At 43.8% G+C, this 7,297-nt stretch overlaps 1 long non-coding RNA gene across 1 annotated transcript; it reads right to left on the minus strand.

Moving 5' to 3' along the window:
* Positions 1-974: 974 nt before the first annotated feature.
* On the minus strand, positions 975-3,855 carry LOC147366339 (uncharacterized). Its single transcript, XR_015133320.1, has 2 exons — positions 3,646-3,855; positions 975-1,602 (listed from the first exon to the last, which is right to left on the minus strand). It is a non-coding gene; the product is annotated as an uncharacterized LOC147366339 (long non-coding RNA).
* Positions 3,856-7,297: the final 3,442 nt, after the last annotated feature.

Genomic DNA, 7,297 nt, shown 5'->3' on the forward strand with positions numbered 1-7,297 from the left:
AGGATTCGGCCCTTTTCTGGGAAGAGAGAGCACATTCCTTGTTTCCCTTGATCACTACTTTGGCCTCACGAGGCGGGGCACTCCAGATGGGGGCCCAGAGTGCCAGAAGCATCCTGGAGAGGAGGGGGTAGTGGCTGGAAGCAGGAATACACACTGTAAAGACCAGACCCTTCAAGAGTTTGGGGCTCCCCGCTAGCCCCCAAGGCAGAGCAAGTGCAACCCAGGGACAGGGAGCAGAAAGCATCTGCAGCCTGAAAATGAATGAAGTATTATTAAGAAAAGATGACCCCAAGTAATGTGATCCTCCACTAACAGCTGAAGGGCAAGAGAACGTGTGAGGGAGGGGCTTTTTAAAACAAAAAATTTATGGGAGTATAGTTGTTTTACAAAGTTATTTTAGTTTCTACTGTACAACAAAGTAATTCAACTATAGGTATACATATATCCCCTCTTTTTTGGGTTTCCTTCCCATTTAGGTCACCACAGAGGACTGAGTAGAGTTCCCTCTGCCATACAGTAGACTCTAATTAGTTATCAATTTTATACACAGTAGTGTATATATATGTCAATCCCAATCTCCCAATTCATCCCACCCCCTTTCTCCCTTGGTATCCATACGTTTGTACTCTATTTCTGTGTGTCTATTTCTGCTTTGCAAATAAGATCATCTATACCACTTTTTCTAGATTCCACATATATGTATTAACAGATGATATTTGTTTATCTCTTTCTTACTTCACCCTCTAGTATATCTAGTATGACAATCTCTAGGTCCATCCACCTCTTAAGTCATAACTCTATGCTAGGAACCCTGGAAGTTTATCTTCCCAATTCAAAATATTTTTTTCTGACTCAAAAGTATGTTGACGAACTTTTCATGAACCAGTAAAGCTGATGTGCTATGAAATGAGAATCTGATACAGCTGGAGTGAATAAGCAAACAAACAACAACAGCAAAAAAAATCCCATAGAACTTAATTTTTAAAAATATGTATATAATTTTTTCAATGGAAATTAATGACTGTTTAATGGGTACAGAATTTCAGTTTGGGAAGAATGAAAAAAATCTCTGGAGATGGAGGGTGGTGGTGGTTGCAAAGCAGTGTAATTGTACTTAATACCACAGAAGTCTATACCTCAGTTCAGTTCAGTTCAGTTACTCAGTCATGTCCGACTCTTTGTGACCCCATCAACCCCAGCCTGCCAGGCCTCCCTGTCCATCACCAACTCCCAGAGTCCACCCAAACCCATGTCCATTGAGTCAGTGATGCCATCCAACCATCTCACTCTCTGTCATCCCCTTCTCCTCCTGCCCTCAATCTTTCCCAGCATCAGGGTCTTTTCCAATGAGTCAGCTCTTCGCATCAGGTGGCCAAAGTACTGGAGTTTCAGCTTCAACAGCAGTCCTTCCAATGAACACCCAGGACTGATCTCCTTTAGGATGGACTGGTTTGATCTCCTTGCAATCCAAGGGACTCTCAAGAGTCTTCTCCAACACCACAGTTCAAAAGCATCAATTCTTCGGTGCTCAGCTTTCTTTATAGTCCAACTCTCACATCCATACATGACCACTGGAAAAACCATGGCCTTTAGACTCCAAACCTACAAAAGGTTAAAATGGTAAATTTCATGTTATGTATATTCTGCCATGGGCTTCCCAAGTGGCTCAGTCATAAAGACTCCATCTGCCAATGCAGGAGACACTGGAGACTCAGGTTCGATCCCTGGGTTGGGAAGATCCCCTGGAGAAGGAAATAGCAACCCATTCCAGTATTCTTGCCTGGGAAATCCCATGGACAGAGGAGTTTGATGGGCTAAAATCCACAGGGACACAAAAGAGTTAGACACGACTTAGCAACTAAACAACCACAACAAATACTTTGCCACACTGCAAACAATTGCAATGTACTTTCATTCATTTGGTACAAATGTGTTTTCTCACTTGCATCCATTTAATCTCTGGGGTTTAGGTAATCTCTGGGGTTTAGGTTATGATTACCAGAGTCTACTCTTAACTACTTACGTGACCTCGAACAAGCCCTCTCACCTTTCTGGTCTTCAGCTGCCTCACTTGTAATAGGAGAAATTTGCAAACAGTTGCCTGTTAGAGCTCTGGTAGCCGAGGATTAGTATTTCTTGAGGGCATGCCATGTACCAGGCTCTCTGCTACACATTTTATCAGCATGACCTATTTAATCCTCACAAGGATCCCGTGAGACTGGTATAATTAGCCTCATGAGAGACAGAGAGGACTCAGAGGCTTGGAAGGTTTGGTGACTTGTCCACATAGAGCAATTGAGTGGGTGGAGTGGGATTTGAGCTTAGGTCTGTGGGACCCCCGAGCAGGCTCTCCACTGCTCTTCAGTCCTGCAGCAGGGAAGAATGTCAGAGCCAAATCACCACAGAGCTTTCTCCCTGGAAAAACTATTAGCCTGGAAAATAAGACCCATGTCCAGCCAGGAGCCAGTTCTGCAGTGCTTTCTTACTCCACTGGTGACGATGTCACAGCCCCCTCAAGACTGGAGGCTGCAGGACGGGCAAGCTGGCCAGATTGCTGGCTCCTGCAAAGTCAGGTCTTCACAGTTAAGTTTCATTATTTTTCCCTGAAATAATTAAATCTGCCCAAATTAGATGCATCTTATTTCAACATAATTAAAATACATATGAGAAAACAGGACTTATTTTTAGATTATCCTCCATCACTAATACAATCAAGAGTTGGTCATAGACTTGCCTGGTGGTCCAGTGGTGGACACCTGCTAGTGCAGGGGATTCAACCCTTAGTCTGGGAGGATTTGGCACCACGGAGAAATTAAGGCCAATGTGCCACAACTACTGAAGCCCACGTGCCCTGTGCTCTGCAGCAAGAGAAGCCATCTCAGTGAGAAACTCGTGAACCACAACTAGAGAAAGATGGCATGCAGCAACAAAGATCTAGGGCAGCCAATAAAGTAAAAGACATAAGTAATTTTTTTTTTCTTAAAGAGTTGGTTGCCTAAGAATCAGGGCCCTGAAGCAGACACCAGCTAACTCTCAGCTGGGCAATGAAGAGTCACTGACCTTCAAATATTCTCTAAGTCTGTTTTAACCATCATCTTTTCTGTCCCTTTTACCACAGCACTGATTAGGGCTCTTGGCAAGAAGCACATGGGGCATGTCTGTGTGTTACCAGTGACCCTCGGACAGAGGAACAGAAAAAAAAAAGCAAGAAAATCCAGCAAAAGTGCAACTGAATATTGGCTGTCCGGGGGGTGTTGCCCAACCATGGCGTATTTGCATTTGTTGACTAAAATCATTGCAAATCAACCTAGGGATTATATAAAAACAACAACAAATCACAGGAACATCCGCATGATGACATCTATGTAGACATTGAGTCAGATCTCTAGCGGAGCAAATCACTGTCCAAATTAATGCATGAAGCTTTGGAAGTTGAAGCCAAGTTGAGCAATCATCCTTGTGGACATGGAGACAGATCTGAAAACAGTCATGAGATCCTTAAACAAGAAGCAACCAAAAACTCAACAAACAGCCTGCGGAAAGAGTCTCAAGGATACACTACAGAAGCAGCTTGGGTGCAAACAGCAGGAATCTAAACCCAAGCGTACCTTTCTCCGCAACACCACAGGGACTAAAGCGCCTTACCAGAGCTCAGGGAAGGCTTCCCCAGTGGCTCAGTTGTGAAGAATCCACCTGCAATGCATGAGATGCGCAGGGTTCGATCCTTGGGTTGGGAAGATCCCTTGGAGAAGGAAATGACGGCCCACTCCAGTATTCTTGCCTAGCATATCTCATGGACAGAGGAGCCTGGCAGGCTACAGACCAAGAGTTTGGAAAAGTTGGATATGACTAAGCAACTTGACAGCAATGAAGGGCTCAGTGAAGAGGAACTGAAGGCTGTAATTAGAACTCCACTGATCAGCATTTGTTCTGTTATATTTATTTGTGATTCAGACACTAAACATACACACACATCCTTCCCATTTCTTGGTATTCAAATATTCTCTTTTTTTTTCTATAAAGTCCGTAATTCTAGGCCCTTTGGTATATCTTTATATAGAAATTTCTACACTGGATAGGATACCAATTACCAATAACCAAAATCTGTTACTTGGTGTGGGTAGAACCCAGTAAGCAGCACTGCATTGGTTATGGTCACATAAATTAATCCAAACCTTTGTGACTTAAAGCAACAATTATGTGTTATCTCTCACAGTTTCTGTGGGTCAGACATGTGCGTCATGGAGGAATACAGACTTATCTTGCTCTGCAAGGACTGGGGCCTCAGCTGGAAGGCTTTTGGGTGAAAGCTGGAGTCATCTGAGGGTTTGTTCACTCGCATATGTGATAATTAATGCTGGCTGCCAGCTGAGGGCCTGAAACTGGGGCTGTTGGTTAGAACCTCCCCATGTGGTCTCTCCATGTGGACTGGACTTCCTCACAATATAGCAGCTGGGATTCAGACAAGCATCCAACAAGAAAGAAACAAACAGAAGCTGTGTCTGTGTTAGGACCTAGCCTGGAAGTCACACAGCTTTGCTTCCACTGTACTCCATTGACCAAGGTGGTCACAAACTTTCAGCCAAACTCAAGGGTAAAGAACACAGACACACATCTCAATGGGATGGATGTCAGCCACACAGTAAGAGGAGCATACAGATGAGATACATGCGTAGGGGTGGCCATCTTTGGAAGATACAATCTGCGCATAGAGAATTCTGTTTAAAGTTAATTTCTGTAGGACAGTGCTCTACAATATAAGCATGTGATTTCACGAACGAGAGAGTCTTAGATGGGTTCTAACAGATAACTGGGGAATACTTGGTGTTTGGTGACATAGTGGGTGATAGGATTAGAAAGGTATGTTAGGGTCAAATTTCAGAAAGTCCTAAATGACATATTGAAAGTGTGGTCTTGGGACTTCCCTGGTTGTCCAGGGATTGAGAATCTACCTTCTAATGCAGGGGCCGTGGGTTCAATCTCTGGTCAGGGAACTAACATCCCACATGCCTCGGTGCACCTAAGCCCCCACCACAGCTGGAAAGCCTGTGCCTCGCAACTAGAGAGAAGCCCCAGGCCACAGTGAAGAGCCTGAGCATCACAGAGAAGGATCCATGTGCTGCAACGGAGACCTGGGGCCTGCTGCTCAGTCATAAGTCATGTCCAACTCTCTGCAACCCCTGGCAGGACTGTAGCCTGCCATGCTCCTCTGTCCATGGGGAGTCTCCAGGTAAGAATACTGGAGTGGGTTGCCATGCCCTTCTCCAGGGGATCTTCCCAATCCAGGGATCAATTCCATGTCTTTCACATTGGCAGGTAGATTCTTTACCACTGAGTCACCAGGGAAGCCAAACTGAGACCCAACACAGCCAAAAATAATAAATATTTTTTAAATGAATAAAATTAAAGCATGGTCTTTATTGCAGGGTCTCCGTGGAGGCACAGAAGTATTTTCAGCAAAGATTTCCCTTAAGGCCCTGGAGAGAATGGATTAGAGAACAGGAGAGGCAAGACCAATTGGGAGTTAATTAAAGTGGTCCAAGTGAGGTATGTCAGAAGGTTGGACAATGACATTTACCTGCATCTTTGAGCCACCAGCCTGTACCATCTGTCCATTTTACTCCTCTTCAATTATACATTCAGGGAGGACCTCAAATAGTTTCACATCTATAAAAATTTTAATAGATTATAGATCTTAAAGACATACATTTGATAGATTTGTAAACATTCACACAGCATAAAGCAAGTTGCCTTAAAATTACACTTCACTTCTTACATGGCTGTGAAGTAGTATAAAGCATTGATTTTGCTTATAAACCCCCACAAACTTCCACCTACACCTTCATTCTGGACTTATTTTTACTGCCCTACTTAAATATATTACTCAGGTTCCTCTGTCCTCCTTTCCTGACTTTGCTTAATCCCTAACATAAACCAAAATCACTGAGCAAACCATGGTTCCCTTTGTTGTCGTTCAGTCACTTAGTCAAGTCTGACTCTTTGTGACTCCATGGACTGCAGCATGCCAGGCTTCCCTGTCCTTCACCATCTCCCGGAGTTCACCCAAACTCATGTCCATTAAGTCGGTGATGCCATCCAACCATCTCATCTTCTGTTGTCCCCTTCTCCTCCTGCCCTCAATCTTTCCCAGCATCAGGGTCTTTTCAGATGAGTCAGCTCTTCACATCAGGTGGCCAAAGTATTGGAGTTTCAACTTCAACATCAGTCCTTCCAATGAACACCCAGGACTAATCTCCTTTAGGATGGACTGGTTGGATCTCCTTGCAGTCCAAGGGACTCTCAAGAGTCTTCTCCAACACCACAGTTCAAAAGCATCAATTCTTCAACGCTCAGCTTTCTCTATAGTCCAACTCTCACATCCATACATGACTACTGGAAAAACCATAGCCTTGACTAGATGGACCTTTGTTGACAAAGTAATGTCTCTGCTTTTTAATATGCTGTCTAGGTTGGTCATGACTTTCCTTCCAAGGAGTAAGTGTCTTTTAATTTCATGGCTGCAGTCACCATCTGCAGTGATTTTGTAGCCCAGTAAAATAAAGTCAGCCACTGCTTCCACTGTTTCCCCATCTATTTGCCATGAAGTGATGGGACCAGATGCCATGATCTTAGTTTTCTGAATTTACTTAGCTTTAAGCCAACATTTTCACTCTCCTCTTTCACTTACTGCCATAAGGGTGGTGTCATCTGCATATCTGAGGTTATTGATATTTCTCCTGGCAATCTTGATTCCAGCTTGTGCTCCTTCCAGTCCAGCGTTTCTCACGATGTACTCTGCATATAAGTTAAATAAACAGGGTGACAATATACAGCCTTGACGTACTCCTTTTCCTATTTGGAACCAGTCTGTTGTTCCATGTCCAGTTCTAACTGTTGCTTCCTGACCTGCATACAGGTTTCTCAAGAGACAGATGAGGTCGTCTGGTATTCCCATCTCTTTCAGAATTTTCCAGTTTATTGTGATCCACACAGTCAAAGGCTTTGGCATAGTCAATAAAGCAGAAATAGATGTTTTTCTGGGACTGTCTTGCTTTTTTGATGATCCAGCAGATGTTGGCAATTTGATCTCTGGTTCCTCTGCCTTTTCTAAAACCAGCTTGAACATCAGGAAGTTCACTGTTCACGTATTGCTGAAGCCTGGCTTGGAGAATTTTGAGCATTACTTTACTAGCGTGTGAGATGACTGCAATTGTGCAGTAGTTTGAGCATTCTTTGGCATTGCCTTTCTTTGGGATTGGAATGAAAACTGACCTTTTCCAGTCCTGTGGCCACTGCT

Source organism: Bos grunniens, chromosome 9, assembly GCF_055505025.1.
Source record: "Bos grunniens cultivar Pamir isolate PY7600 chromosome 9, Bosgru_T2T1.0, whole genome shotgun sequence".
Classification (NCBI taxonomy): domain Eukaryota; kingdom Metazoa; phylum Chordata; class Mammalia; order Artiodactyla; family Bovidae; genus Bos; species Bos grunniens.